Source organism: Diadema antillarum, unplaced genomic scaffold, assembly GCF_040938485.1.
Source record: "Diadema antillarum isolate AM-2024a unplaced genomic scaffold, OU_Dant_1.0 seq00001238_RagTag, whole genome shotgun sequence".
In the NCBI taxonomy this organism is placed as follows: Eukaryota; Metazoa; Echinodermata; class Echinoidea; order Diadematoida; family Diadematidae; genus Diadema; species Diadema antillarum.
In genome coordinates, this window is record NW_027272025.1 from 24,680 (window position 1) to 41,723 (window position 17,044).

Consider the following 17,044-nt stretch of genomic DNA (forward strand, 5'->3'; position numbering starts at 1 on the left):
ATATATATATATATATATATATATATATATATATATATAATATACAGTGTAATTTCTAACGTACCACGAAAACTCATCTCTGTTCCTCCCCTCCTATCTCTCTCTCTCTCTCTCTCTCTCTATCAATCATTATTTGTGTGTGTGTGTGTGTGTGTGTGTGTGTGTGTGTAATAGGTTCTCACACAAGATCCCGTTTGGATAATTAGTTGAACGTATCACACCGAACACTCGTACAGGCAAACAATACATATATATATATATATATGTGCAATTTTTAACGAAAGACAAAATATCATTCTCTACTTCCCCTCCTCTCTCTCTTTCTTTCAACCTTTCATGTGACGAGAAAATACCAACAGTATGACACGTCGAAACTGTAGTTCTTCTTCATATTCGATCCCAATTGGATTGCTCGGCTTCAATTTTTAATGCGTTATTGACAGATCAGATAGGCAATTGAATTATTGTTGTTATTCAATGCATAGTGCATCGCGATAATGTAACATTATCATACACTCGTGCCAAAAGTGACTAGCAGTGTAACTTTATGTATTGCGATAGTTCTTCCACCACCTCTGGTGTACGCAAGTAAAAGTGATAAAACTCCACAGCCTCGCACAGGACTATCAAACGTTCATCCTCCCACAAATTGTCCATGTCGTACACGGCGTCCAAGTTCTCTATGAACTCCGACTCCGTCAGTTGCGATATTGCTGAATCCATGTATGTGTCTATCTTCGCTTCCCAGTCTAACCACAGACACTCGTGGTGTTTCTGACTAGGATGATTCGTTTGACAACCGTAGCATTTCTCCAGTACAAGTTCGTTGATCTTTTTCATGATCACTTTGGTGGCTGTGATGAACGGTCCGGCATAGGTCGTACGGGTGATGCAGTGGATATCATTGGGAATATCAATCAGGTTTGATCTCTCCCTCCTTTTCTCGCCGTCCTGATCTGCTCCCATCTCCTTCTCGTCCTTTCCGCTCGTCTCACTGGCCCTCTTCGATGTCACCATCTCCCGAATCTCATCTACCGACACGTGTTTGGCAGCGGGCAATGGTTTTATGCTTCTCATTTCCTTGTGGTGGGTAAGTTCAGCTTTGACCTATCGAAAAAATTATTATTATTATTATTATTATTATTAGCAGTAGAAGTAGTCATAGTGGATATTCATCTATAGGGGGTGGGTAAAAAATAGAAGCGCGAGTTCTGTTAGACCATTAATGATAATAATCGGGACCTTGCCAAGAAGTGCTGCGAGAATATGAATGGGAGTTGCTGTTCTCCCTCTTCCTTTTCTGCTGTTGTTGTAGTTGTTGCTTTTTGGCCTCTTTTTGCAACTGGTTAATCGCACGCGAAATTGGAAACATCGCATCACGCATCTTTTCCCACTGCTCCACAGTAAGGTTTATACCCCTCAAAGCTGCGCACATCTTGCCAAGATGATTTTGATAATAATCGCGAATGTTCACGTAGACAGTGCCTTGATAAATTTTCACTACAACAAAGCGTTTTGAACCCAAGTGAAAGGGAATGGCTCCTTCCTCGAAAGTAAATGGTGACGTCACTGACTTTCCAGCATATCCACTCGTGGAGGAATTCTACAAAAAAATAAACCATAATCAAAAATAACAATGAAACGAATAGAAATAACTAAAACGTAGGATCGTTTGAAACGTAGACTCATAATAATGCAGTATGTCCCTACGGCACTGTAATTAAGTGATAGACGTGATAAACTATACTTAATTTGTATTTTAATTTTGTGGCAATCAACTTTTCTAAAATCATCTGTGTTAAACATATCCATCGAAAAAACGATAATGTACTCACCATTGATGCCGAACTGTCACCGTCCTCATTTCGTCCCTTGGAAACACCAACAACATCCCCCTCATCATTCACATAGGCACTGGCATCAGAATAACTGTAAGAGGCCATTTTCTCAGTTAACTCAAACTGCTACACGTTCAAGACAAAGATCGCAATACTGATTTTACCTGTAGAATGATCGATGTTGTTCATGTTCACTCTTTATAAATGTATCAGAGCTCATCACAATCGGCTTATTTTGCATTGTTTTCCTCTATTTTTAACAGCTTCGAGGTTATATTTTTACCATAAGTTTTCTGACCTCAGCAGTGCACTTTTCGCTCACTCTTGCATATTAGCCCTCTTCTATCAGACAACTCCTTCCTCTTCGAGGACATATTTTTACTATCGGTTTTCTGACCTCATCAGAGTATTTTTCGCTCACTCTTGCATAATTATCCCTCTTCTATCAAACATCTCCTTCCTCTCCTATTGTACAACTACGTCCTCTTCAATGTCATATTTTTACTGTAAGTTTTCTGACCTTATCAGAGTACACTTCGTACCCTCACATGTCTTAATTACCCTAGTACCTCTCACAGTTATGGCTTTATCCCGTCAAAACAAATGTTCATCGACACAGCCTCCATACTACATGTCATATTCTGTTTCACTCCCTGTCTGATATGCAAATCGATCATCAGAGTACACTTCGTACCCTCGCATTTCACAGTAGACGTCGTCCATTCATGATATACTGTTTCACTCGCTGTCTGCTCTGACCGTCGGTCATCAGAGTACACTTCGTACCCTCGCATTTCACAGTAGACTTCGTCCATTCATGATATACTGTTTCACTCGCTGTCTGCTCTGACCGTCGGTCACTGTCTGATATGTCCGGCGCTCATCAGTGTACACTTCGTACCCGCACATTTCTTCCTCACATTGCTCTCGTTCCTCCAGCAGCTCTACGGGCTTTATCCCGTCAAAACAAATTTTTATCAACTCAGCATCAATACTATAGATTTATCGATACATTCATAATTTTCTTTTTCTCACTGTCTGATTTGCCCGCTCCTCCCTATTTTCAAGGCTACATTATTACTATAAGCTCTCTGACCTCTCCAAAGTACGTGACCTGATTTTCAACAAAATACATAGCGATACTATTTTTATATTTATTACTCTCATTTTTTCCCATTTTCTCGGAAAAATCAAGGTCGAATTTTTGACATATAGACGGGCTACACTACTGACATTTGCTAGTTTACATACAAAAACTTATCAATACACAGGTCTGTGGGCAAATGGAAGTCAATCTATTGAGGATGAGCTGATTTTGCTACAATGTATAACACGTTTCCCGTAGACACCTGCCCGGAGTATACTTCAGACTAGTTTTTGGCGGGTTAAGGACTGTTTCCTCGCGAATACTGTAAAACTTGATATATTTGCGGCATGAAATTTTCGCGAATTGGAGCTGACGGCCTTGTTGTCGTATGAAATTTTCGCGAATTGCCACTGGCATTCAATGGACATAGTGTAGACAAGAGCTTTTGCGTGCATTTTGATTTTGTTAATCATGGCGCTCGCGAAATTTGCAAAATCAAAATGCATGAGAAAATTCCTCGTTTTATGGTATCAAGGTTTCTCTTTGGGGGGGGGGGTTTGAGGTGGATAGCAGCTAACCAGCCCATCAGGAGGATGGGGAAGACTTCAAGGAATTGGGAAAGGTGATCTGCATGCTTTTATTGCTCCAACAAATTAGGTAGAGGGGCACCACACAATCTGTGCAGGGAATGAAGGGGAGTTGAGAGCTGAGGAGTCTTTAGGACCGGTCAGAGGAAGATGACATCTTAAACAGACTCTGAGACCCCAGCCTCTCCAAGGGGGGGCGAACAAAGACAGTTTGAGCATTAGGAGTAGGGGAATTATCTGGGGATTAGAACAGATTTAAGTGATTCGGCCATTGAATGGGAGTGTGGATTAGATTCTTCGGCTGACAGAATGGACAGGAACATCTCTTTCTGATTCCTCGTCTGATTTGATTGTCTGTCTGTCTGTCTGTCCGTCTATCTGTCGGTCTGTCCTTCTTTCTGTCGGTCAGTCCTTCTTTCTGTCCGCTTGTTCAATTCTCTCGCTCTGCCTCCAATGCGTCTGTCCTTAATTTTTCAATCTTAAATGTGCTAGACGTCTTTCGTCCCCCGTCACCATTTTCTGCAGTGGTAATCTTCCTTCTGCATACATCTCTGCTATGTCATGATCCCTTTTTGGGGGGTGGATGGGGGGAGAGAAAGTTCTTTCTGCCGGATCACATTAGTCAAAGTGAGACCAAAGGGCGGACGTGCGGAAAGAAAGACAGAGGGAGACGGAATGATAGAGAGATAAATCTGAATATTACGGAGGGGAATGCAGTGGCAAAGAGATGGTATATCCTGCTTAACAATCAGGTGAAAGGAGAAAAAAAGAAGAGAGAGGGGAAAAACTTCGGGCCATTTCGGCTGTCTTAGCACATATCTGTCTGCATCTTCCTGTACCCTATTGCCGTCCCCACTGATCCCTCAGGTGGAAGGGAGTCCAGCAACAAGATTTAAAAAAGAAAAAAGAAAAAAAAATGCTTTATATGCCACGTTTGCACACCCGACCTGTCAACTTGGCATATTTTGCCCAGAGGCGCAGTCACGCACATAACCGATCGATACATTGCAATATGCCATGTAGTGCTTTGGAAGAAGTCACGCCCAATTCCATTCGCCACACATGTAGCTTGTGGCGTGCGGTGACTGAATAGTGGTGTCCCATTTGGGATTTTTGAAGTTAATTCTGATTTCCTGTAGAAGTTGTGTCTTCAAAAAGTTGTCTCCCAGACCTATTCTTATAATGTATGTGCAATCATGACCAAAAGTACAATTTTGCAGTCTGTTTTGGGATTGTGTTTTGACTACTGGTCATCTGGACGAAAAATAGCCATAGCTCAGTCAGAAAATTTACATTACTTCAGAGCTTGCAATTTCCACTTCAACTTTGCTGTAATGCATTTTTAGCAGAAACGCTTCAATAAATATTTACATGGCTTTGTCTTGAAACACAGAACGTTTCCCAACGGCGCTCATGCGTTGAGGTGTCAGAATTATGTGGCGCACTGGGGGTGGGGGTTTTCACCGTTGGCACACCAATAGTTAAAGGGAATGAGCGCCCTTGCCACGGCGAGCCACGCATCCCCCTCGTGTAGAATGTAATATCTCTGTCTGGAACAGGTGTGTGCGGTGACCACAGGAATGCCTGGCATTCCTGCCAGAATTGAAACAGAATACTTCCCTTCCTGTGCCGTCTCTATGGAGCATGACATCCTTCAAATTAATTGTGAGCTTGTCTCTCTCCGCTGGCAATTTACAAGCCGCATGACCAGGATTTTCGATTGTCACGGCAGAAGTGTCGCTCTCTGAACCAGAACCGTTTATTGATCTTCAGATTGATTTCCTGTTCTTGACACTTCTTGCCTGCCAGTGTGGAAGGCAGTCATTTCTACATTCATTTGATGGATTTTGTCATCGGAACACGATTGGCTCAGCTATCACAGTAATTTACTTTCTTGAAGTCGATTTACAATGAAAAGTCTGTATTTGACTTGAAGGAACAGCCTTCTGGACATTGTAATTAGCATAGATTTTGTGCATTTGTGCAATTATAAGTTTCAATGCTTTCAAAATGTGATTGATGTGCCTTTTGCATACCATCCAACTAGGTACTGTGTAACACTAGTCAGCACGTTATTACAAATAAATAATCGATGTGCGAAGTGAGGCACTAAAATCCACAATTATCTTGAAATATGCCAATATCACGTATAGAAAAACCATCTTGATTTTGAAATGTTTTCATCAGCATAGTTCCCTTGAAGACTCTGGAGCCATGTGGAGATGTACCAATCACAAATACAAAATAAACTTTAGAGGGCACATTTTCTATCAAGAATTCTGGATAGTCTTTCGGAATGTTTAAATGACAGATGATGTGGAAGATAACACGGACCCGGAAAATTAGTCTTTTGATTGAGATGGCGGTCTAAATGCTTGACACTCCCTCACATTTGTGTAACAAGGACGTAAGTGTCCATCCAGCTACAAAACGAGGCTGAATGTGGTAGTATGTGGTGGCATACAGTTTCCTGTCTCCCTTCCCCACTATAGTAGTATTTATTTGCATGTAACACTTCTATGATACTTTTGCAATGTTTCTGTGCAGAAGAGTGGTTGTTTGAGTTCATTTAAAAGCCTCCAATAACCCTCATAAAAAGACAGGAAAAAATATGGATGGATGAGAGCGTGGTATATAAATAGTTGAATTTTGCTGGAAATTGTATGCAGAGCAATTTTTTGTGGATATCTTCTTTTTTTTTTCCTCTCGTTCCGAGGTTGTAGGTCATATTTCATCAGGAACACATACAACATAAAAGGTTGTAGAGCAAAGTAGGGTTATAAGGGTTTGAATAAAAAGAGAAAAAAGAAAATGGCGGGGGGGGGGGGGGGCGAGGGTTGAGGGATTGTTCGTGATTCCATGTAAAAGGGAATGAGAGACAGTGTGTGATTTCTATGGGCCTTGTTCTGGAGCTTTCAGTGGTGTTAATCAGCTTAACTCTGCTCTCAACCTCCAGTGGGACTCTCTCATTGTTCCCCTTGGGTAGGCTGGGGTGTGTTCACACCGCCCGACTCACAGTGCCTCGAGAGTGTTGCTCTCGTGTTCCGTCCTATGTATGGCTTACCCGAAGGACCCCCACCCCCTCTTAACCCAGGCAGAAATCTGCAGCAAAGAGTCTCACAACTCTACAGATATATTGTAACTTTTTATTTGACTCAGATACTTCACTGGGGAAAAGCGAGAAGGTCATTCTTACCACATACATATCAAAAGGGCAGAAAATGCCTTGGAAAGATGTCAGAACAAACCATAATGGATGTGTTTCTTCTCTTCATATATGCAAAATGCCCTGTCTTATATGAGACTGCAAAGCAATATATATATTTTTTTTATACCTCCTGCAAACAACTTTTAACCATTATCAGCCACTAATGTACCGTCATCTGCTTATTTCTGATCACTTACAATTTTAGGTTTTTCTTTTTTTATTTGTATCATTTATTGGCATTAGTGAGAGAATTTAGATGGTTAACAAAAAGTAGCGCAGGGAATTCAGGTATGGTTGAGTGATGGGTTGCAACTAAGAGACAGCGTGAGTTGTATTCAGTTATTTCTGTGATTTTACACACAACTGGTAGCCATGTCAACCTAGGCTTTAAGAAAGAAAGATTACAAGTACTTTCGATAATCTTTATGCCCCCATTGTATAAAAAGAATTATAAACAACAATAAAACAAACAAACCAGGCTGTAATTTTGAATGTGACATATCATTACTGATGAGTGAATTATGAATTATTTAATTTCATCCATTGTTCTTTATATGAAATTGTGAACCTATATATGTGTAGATGCCTGTTTGGTGAAAAGGGGTGGGGGGTGGGGGTAGAGTAGAGGGCATTATCATTCACCTCAAGAAAATGAAAGAAAGGAAGGAGTCCAAGCCATACAAATTCTGCATTATCCTAATAGATCCAAGCAGAGCGATTATTGAGCTGTGATCAGCTTGCCATTTTCAGGGTAGGAAATAAGGGGGGGGGGGGTGGGATATAGAAAAAAAAAGTACATCATATGAGAAAATTTGAGGAGGATTGGGATTTAAAGACATGTTTTCCCCATCGTGTAGTCTTCCCTGGGTTCTGCAACTGTCCTTGAAAATTGCACCAATGTAAAAGTATTATTAAAGTCGCCTGGGGGAGAGGAGTTGTGCATGATATGAATGAGGTTTTCATTTATCCAGTGTTAGGGGCTAGATGTACCGGCACAGTGACGCCACTACTGTGGATGTGTGTTTGGCACATAGAGAGAGAAAAGAGATTGGTGTACAACATTATGTTTTCCTTGGGTAGCATTCAAGCTTGCTTGCATGTCAACATGCAGTCACTTTTAACGCGATGCTCTTAATAGGCAAAAAGCTCTGTCAGTTATTTTTTTATCACTTACTAAATGGGCTATGTACTGATTTCCCATTTTTTTTTTTGCTTTGTTTTTAATTTATAATGATGCAGTCGAATTGAATGCTGTACTCTGTAAGCCCAATTGGTTGTTTCTTCATCTCATCAGAAAATGCGTACATTCCTGCGTCAAAAGTGCAAAGCTAAAATGTGGATCTGATCGTAGACGCTCATTGCAAACCTGCGCTACAATCCTAGTCCACAAACCAAATCTTCATGCCTGTAAAATCGTGGTTTCACCCTTGGATGTGATGGGGGTGAGGTATTAGACCAGTGAGACTGATACAAAATGTCACTTTAATATCCTTTTGCAGTAAGCCTTCCAGAGGTTATATTTTGTGATGGATATTGAGGAAATACGTATGCCAGTAGGGCTGTAATGTGGTATTCTATGCCACAGGTACACAAAGCAATGCAAGCTGCAGATTTATTAGGTACATGCAAAGGTACTTACATGTATATCTTAGTGTGTGTCTGTGTGTATGTCTGCTAGAGTATGTTTTTTGCTCGTTTCAGCTTTTTTTTCCCCCTCAAAGGCTTCACTCCAGTCCCTTGTGTTCAGCAGGGGATGCTTTGATAAATTGAACAGTATTGGTGATTGCAGTTTGCATTAGATGAGGAACAGATTCTCAATGCAACCTTTGATTTCTGATGTGTGCGACATCATTTGCACTTTATGCAGATGTTTCAAAGATCTGTGTTCTAATACCTTATCCAATTTTGTTTTCCACTTGCCTGGTCTTCTCTAAAAAAACAAACAGACAACAACATGCTGACATCGTTGAGATTTTTTTAGTGTCTTGTTATTTGTTCCAATTTATTGCAATTTGCTCTGATAAAGTATTTTTCATTGTTTGTTGTCCCCTGCAGTACCAGAAATCCCAAGTGCCCCGAACAACATGACCTACACCTTTCTAATCGGGGACTCGATCAGTGCACAGTTTCGCTGGGCTCCACCCAGTCGGTCGCATTACGAGCTCACTGGGTACAGGATCTACTGGGCGCGGGTCAAACCGTCCAGTCTAGCTGGAATCAGCAGACCCACCATTGAGAGAGAAGAGTTTACGTCGACCCATCTCAGAACGGTAAGTTTGTCATATTTCTGACATATTTGTAAACAAGAATTTATTTACTAAGAACCATCCATGCCAAGTTCAGTCTCACAGAGTGTTTTTGTTTGTTTGTTTGTTTGTTTTTTGATTTGTGTGCTCGAATATTGTTCAATATTTTATGATGCATATTTTTGAAGTGAAAACTCTCCGCATGTACATTTAAGTAACTATATCTGTCCAAACAGTGGAATTTCTCTTCTGTGTCGTATTGTTCTATATTTGTTTCATTTACATTTTTTTTTGTTTTGATACAGTATTTCATGGCTTGTATGCAGAAAATTCGGGATTGCATTTTGTCATTTTTAATAAAGGAAAATTTTTGTTGGTTTGTCACCAGACTGAGCTCTCCTACACGATACACGATCTGGCACCGGGATCCCGCTACGTCGTGAAGCTGCAGGCGCTGTCCTCCATCGGAGGTGGGGCCATCGTCGCCATGGATATCAAGACGCCCATCACCTTCAGTCGGCCAGAGGAGCCCGTGCCCACGCCGATACCGCCTGAGCCGTCGACGCCAAATAGAAGGGGCGAGTCGGAAAACGGCAAGGACGATGATAGAAGTGCCGCCGCTTCACCCCGAAATTGCTCAGTGCTCCTCGTACTGTGTCTGTTCCTTGTGTCTTTGTTGCAAAGATGATAGGGGAAGATGGGAAGTGGTCACCGCTGAAGCATTATTATTGCAGAGACTCCTGTGTTCATTGGAAGTGGAAAAAGCAAAAACTAAATGAAAAGGAAGAAAGAGAGATGTGTGTGTGTGTGTGTGTGCGCGCGAATGTGAGACTAAGACAAAAGTGTTGCCTTTTTACACTGTAGCACTACTGAAATGTTCTAAACAGTATTTATTATATTATGGTCATAATGATCAAAGCCTTTGTGTATAAAGACAGAAGAAATTTTGTTTCCCCCCTTGTACAGTTACTATCTACAGTTTATTTAATTTGCGTTTCTCATGCTCACAGAGACGTGTGAGAAGAGTGAGAGATGGTGATTATTGGCAGGGAGGTGATCATTGTCAGATATTTCAGTTGGCTGAAGAAAAATTACAAGAAAAGGAAGAGATGATATCATCCCAAGTTTTCTATTTGCTTGAAATATTGATAATATGTTTTGCGGCAGGTAGCTCGCATGAGGAGAACCTCGTGGAACTACTACATTTTGTTCAAAGACGAAGGAACAGTCAGTCGTTACTGGAATAACACTTATCAAGACTTAGCTTCGAAGAAGCAGTCGGTTTAGTCTAGCAATTTATCACCCAACTTTGTCTCTCATTTAGTGCCTGGTGCCTCTAAAAGGCATACACGCGGCCATGTTAGATTTGATCTTACACCATGAATGCGACAACCTTGAATAAAATGGTACAACATTTCCATCTCTGTGGATCAATATCCTTAGTTTCTGTCACAGGTTTTGTAAAATTCTTTACACCCTTTCCCAAATTTAAGGACTATTTCCCTTTAGGTGCCATGCCTAATGATTGTATTCTCTCACTTTCGGGTTGGATGAAAAATATCGTTGGTCCGAAAAGCAAACCAGATGCTGAAGATTCAGTCTGAATATGAGACTGAGGTATTGCTGGAGAGAAAACTGAAAGATGTCGTGGAGACAAACTGACTTTCATCCAAATGTTTGATTTACTGTGTCATAACAGTTAGTTTACAGGCAAAATGACAATCGTTACTTCTAATTGAGAAGCTTTGTTGTATAAAGAAATGTCATGTTTGTGTATTCATTGTGCAGCCTATGTAACCTTCATCCACTGGTATTCTTTTATTTATTATTATTTTCTGCCAATGTTAATCATCATCTTCATTTATTTGTTGTTGTTGTTAAGGCAATCGAGCGCCGTACTGTTGCAGTATTTCTAGCCACTCCCATATTCGGGTGTCTCGTATGAGAGGAAATGCGGAACACTTGTCATGTTTTCACGCAAGCTCGCTCTCAACAAGAGGAGTTACGGGCAGCATGTCCCTATACCTATTCTGTGATCATGTCGTGTTGTTATGTAACAATGTTGAAGATGGCAGAAATCCCGTGTTTGTAGCCTACTAATTGATTAATGACTTGATGGCTATGTGATGCCGTTAAATTGACTCTCTTACACTTGATTTTTTTTTCCTTTCGAATTATCTCTTGATATGTCATCTTGAAAAAAGAAAATATTAGCAGCTGCGACAGACTAACCTTACAGCTTTGCAGGAAAGTGTTGAATGACAAGTCCAGACCATTAATAACTTTTTTTGACCAACAAGTTTTGTTTTGTGTTTTTTTTTAACGCATGGGTTGCTAATGGTCAGCTGTGCTTTAGGGTAACTGCCCTTCTTTGTGGGGATTTTAGATGTCCACCAAACCTTGTCCAAAGATGGTCTTTGTTAATCACAGAAGCAGCCATCAGCTTCATGGCCAAGTCCACTCGGTGCATTTCACCGAGAGAATTTAGATGGTACCTTAGATTTTTGACTCTGTGCATGGACTTTTGGGGTCATGTTCTGATCACATTGGGAAATTTTGCTGAAATTGTCACATAGTCCTCGAGACAACTAGGGGTGCGTAGTAACTGGATTGATTGTTACAACGTTTGTACCATGTGATTTATCAAATGTTTCATGGTGACTTGTGTAGTCCGATGGTAATTTTTGAAGCCTTTCGAGCAACTTTTGTAACTGCCATGTTGCCATCTTCATGAGTAAAGATAATCAGGTTTTCCATGCGACAGTTTTTTTTTTTTCTGTTCAAACCCTTCATGCACCTTCTAACATTTGCACCACTTAGATGAAACAATTGTGAAAACAAGCGACCAAACATTGGCGTGCAAGTGTAACATTTTTTAGGCCGCACTGTGTAATCTCTAATTGCTGACCCATCAGCAAAGAGAGAAGTGTGTGTTTCGAAGAGAAGATTTATGGTTTACGTTGAGTGCATTGTGAATTGCTATGTGATATTATGCAGTTGTAAATGCCAGCGCTTATGAGGAAAAAATATGCGAGGGTGGTATTGTATTGTTCAGATTTCACCGATTATTCATGCATCCTCTTTGTAATTTGCTGCTCAGGGTGTTTGAGGATGGTCAAATTGTGGTATGAACTTTTTTTCATGCAATGAATTGACAATGCTCATGTGAGTTTAATTGAATACTATTGCATGATGTAGTTCTGTCATTTCATTAGACAGTTATGGATATGTACATCCTTTTTGTCATTTGCCCATAATGGTTCAAGTTAAGTTTGTAGAAAAAAAAAATGTAAGAAAAGACTTGGAGGCTTATGGTTTCTGGACATCAATATTTTGCTATTGTTGTGGTTGTGCTTATTAGTAGTAATATTTTTGATAGCTTCTGGACCAAAAACAAATGCCACTGAATGGTATACAATGTAGCTTCAACACTACCTAGAAAACATAGTACCCCTTCATGAATTCCTATTCAAACATGTGGTGTTGTTTTGTTTTGTTTTTGTTTTTTTTCTGAAGAGAGGGGGCATGTGTTCATATTTCTCCAGGCAACTGAACTCTGAACGGAAACTCAACTTTCAATATGGGATGCATTGAGACTTGGTTCTGTGTTTCAAATCTGTTACACTCATCGATGGTATATTAGAAGCCGATACTGCCTTGTAAATAGAGAACATGCTTAGATAACCTGTTTTATTCATTGATATACATATATATCTATGCAACATATAGCATATGGGTCTGTAAAAAAAAGAAAAAACAGAGGATTTCATAGGAGAAAAAGATGTTAGAATATATGTACAAGTGGCTGAATTTTTTTTTGTCATGTATTATCTCTCTCTTGCTCTCTCTCCCTCTCTCTCTCTCCATCTCTTTTTCTCTCCCTCTCTCTCCGCTTCCTCTTCAATCTTTGCCCACTTATCTTTGGCTTCTGCTGTAAATCAAGGAAAGTATAATTTCTTCCCACTTTTCGAGTAGGAAAATGTTCATGAGTAGCTTATCAAGCATAGACAATATTTATTTATTCATTAAAGTGTATGCATGTGCTTGATGTAACGCTATCAATAGAATATATTTTTCTCACTCTGATAGGCAATGCATTTACTATTGAAAATTCTGTTGTATTGTCCATTTCAGCAGTGGTTTTTTTTTCTCTCTCTCTTCCATTTTCTTTTCCTTTGTAGGCTTGTCCTCTAATTTCTTCATAGTTGATTTTTTTTTTCCTCAAAAAATCTTGCTCGTATGGTACACCCCTCAGTATTTACATCAAAGGTATGCACGAGATTATGACCATTTTCCCCTCTCTGGAGAAGAAAGACACAGAAAAAAGGGATTAAATTATTTCTGATCTCCTGATTCTATGCTTTCTAACATGGCACCATTTGTCATTTTCTTTCAAAGGTGAGATTGAAACGATTTTTGTGAGCTGATATTGCACCTGAAACATCTAGTATCAATAGACAAAACTCAAGTGAGGCACTCCAATGTGGAGAATTTTGTCAGTTCTGCGTTTTATATAGATTACCACACGGATTGTCCGAAGATTTTCTTTCCTTTACTATTTCCAAGGGAAGACAATGAAATTCCTTATTTCCAGGGGAAGACAATGAAATTCCTTATAATCTTTTCAGTTGTTTTGTTCTTTGCAAGTCTGGGCATTAGATGAGCATAACATGGGAGCATCCGTCAATAATTCTTCCATGCCTACTTATACATACAAAAAACAGAAATATTTTCTTGGGAGTTGTGATAATTGATGCAGACTTAAGCAGCAGTTTATCAAAGAGGGCAGATTTTAAATTCCCCCCCCCCCAAAAAAAAAAAAAAAAAAAAAAAAAAAATCTGCTGTGTATGATTTTGAGAAGCTTTCGTCCATTGTGATCTTTATAGTGAATTTCTGAATTTTTATTTGTCGGAAATATCGGGTGAAATTTGTCAAACACAGCAATTATGGAGTTATCTCTGTTGGTCGAGTGAGGATCTTGTTTTACCATATCCAGGAGCGCTTGATGTCACATTCACCATTGGCATACGTAAAATTACGTTACTGCAGCTGTATCGTTCACAGGTTTTTGGAAAGTGGAAATGTGTGTAAAAATGGAAGTATTTTATTTCTATGTATATTTTTTTTTTTGAGTAAGGCAAATTCACAAAGACCATGTATCAAGCAGCAAATGATAACGAAGACAAAAAACATATTCATGCATGTTTGCTTGTTTTTTGTTTTTTTGCCACCTACAATTTGTATCTCGTTTCACTTCAGTTCCTTACTTGAAAAGAATGAACTAAGGGGGAATAAAAAGAAATTTTCATAATGCAGAGATAGCACATTATATTTCCAGAATGTCTGAGATATGAATTGCATTTCACCGCCAAAATATCAGAAGTATAATCAATATCAGTTGGTGGATTTGGAGATGGGGAAGGGGGGGGGGGCTGTGGGAGGAGTTAGAGTAGAATTAATATCATTGCCAGAAAGTAATAGATAAGACTGGACAGAAAAAAACAAAGCCTCTAGCAGTTCGAGCAGCTAAAAGCAAACACAGGTTCCCGTCTGTAAGTTTGTCAATTTAAGCCATGTTATCTCCTTGCAGTCAGCTGATAAATATTTGATGTATACTTTCTCTATGTACGTACCTTTACATGCACTTGGATGTGTGTGCTTGTATGTGACCACTACACAGAATGTGCATGTAATATAACGCTGTATTATCTATAACACTCAACAAGCTATTCACATTGCACATTATCACACAAAATGAATTATTTTTGTCTTATATTTTGTACATGTATGCATTATGAATATGAATTCAATAATAAAAACCAAAACAAGCTGTTCATGCACGTTACAGTCATTGAAAAAAAAAGAACGTATTGATTAGTCTTGTATTTTGCATGGAATGAAGTGTAAAACATGTGGTATGATGCATGTATGAGTGAACATTTCTTCAAACATAGCATACTAGTAGACTTGGATACACATAATAATTCAATCTGCCTACATGCCTGGATAACCATTAAACCTTTTGCGTGTATGCGTTAAACTTATTAAGTATTACACACACAAACACACGGACATACACACACACACACACACACACACACACATACATACACACATACACACATGCACACAGAAATAGAAAGAAGACTAGACAGAAGTTAGAAATGAAGTTGAAGAAATGAAGTTGAAGAAATGTGTTTATGTATGTGTGTACGTGTGTGCTGCGGGAATCAACTTTGTTTTTACAACTATAGGTCTTGCATATATATATCATGGATATTTCTGTCGTCATATGTACTACCGTTGAACCTCTCGTATCTGGACAAGTCGGGACCGGGGCTCATCCGGATAAGGGATTTGGCTGGATACGGGAGACTCAATGCTTTATACATGTACATATACATACACATGTACTGATGTAGCCCATTGTAGTACCACATGTAGTAATGTGTATACTGCAACCTTTTCATTGTTACACTCAGTAACAGACCCCAAAATAGAGGTTCGTGTTTGCAAGAATGAAATCATTTTCTTTTATAAATTCTTGGGATGATTTACCTAAATAATTATTAAGAAATGTATCAAGTATATGTAATTCACGTGTGTTTGTGTAGGAGTTCTCAAGGAGTTGGGAATCCCCCTTTCCTCCCGTGATAAAAAAAAATCAAGGTGAGATTGCGTCCGGATAATAGAGAGATCCGGATAAAGGGAGGCCGGATAATAGAGGTTCAACTGTATACTATTTTCACATACACTGTAGGCCTATATCACAGTCTGTTTACACTTCCACACTACTGTATATGAAGCAAGAAATATTTGCGGCATTAAATTTTCGTGAATTTGAGCTGATGGCCTTTTTCGCGGGATAAATTTTTTTTTTTCAAATTACTGCTGGCATTCAATGCATATAGTGTACACAAAGAACTTTCACATGCATTTTAATTTTGCAAATCTTGGCTCTCACAAAATTCACAAAATTAAAAAGCACACAAAGATTTTTGGTTTTACAGTATTCACCCCATCACAGATAATCCTATCTAAATGTGGCCCTGGACCACAATGTTTCTGTCCATCATTGGGGCCTATACTGCCCAATGGTAAATTATTAATTTTTCTGACAAAATTTCTTGTTTGTTGTCATAGGCACAGCAGAGATGAAGATTGCATTGCTATCATCACCAAGTTCAATAGGCCTATATATGAATTTAGGACTATGCATTTGGAGCCCAGACTTTGGAGTCTAAATTACAAACTGTACATTCTGGACCAGTTACTAGTATAATTTAACCTCACAGAATCTGGGCAGATTTGAACAACACTATCTGCACATCAGTAGGCCCTACTCAATAAACAGCAATACCAGAAGTATTTAAGCCCAACATGGTAATACTCGGCAAGAAAAGAAAGTGAACACTTTGTCAAGTAAATATTTTTCATAGAATGTTTGGCTAAATATCAATGTTTTATATACCACGTTAAAGGTAATTTAATTGGCTATCAACCTGGTAGGTCAATAAAAAGGAAAACTGAATGCGTGAGTGTACACATTCGGTTTTTTTCTTCCAAGGCACAAAAGTAAAAATGGCAAAAATTGATAATTTGTCATTCATGCGTATACAGGCCCTACTCTTCCATATAACAATGAGAACAAAAGACAATGCAACACAATAAGAAACACAACCTGATTTGCACAAATCATCCTATGATCTTTAGGTTATGTCTTTGTAGCCCCCAAAGATAAAGAAAGGCAACAAATAATGAAGAAGATGAAGAATCTTCTGTCAATTCCAAATTCAAATGGCATCAAAAGAGGCAAGAAATTAACAAAAATGGTAGAAATTTGAAATGCCATTTCAAATTAAGAAAACTGAAAATGACATATACCCTGGTATTTGGTTCTTGACTTTGTCTCATTAATTATGAAATCCCTGAATTAAAAGAATGAACTGAAGAAATTCTGTCCATGTGGCTGCTGGGCCTAGGATACTCCCTGTGGCATTTGAAGTTTGATTCAACAGAAATTTTTATTTTCCCCCTTTAGTTTCCCACTTTGTTTTTGTTTGAGGATATAAAGAGA

The 17,044-nt window shown here is 39.1% G+C and overlaps 1 pseudogene; it reads left to right on the forward strand.

Moving 5' to 3' along the window:
- Positions 1–13,781, forward strand: part of LOC139745165 (anosmin-1-like) — a 38,368-nt pseudogene extending 24,587 nt beyond the window's left edge.
- Positions 13,782–17,044: the final 3,263 nt, after the last annotated feature.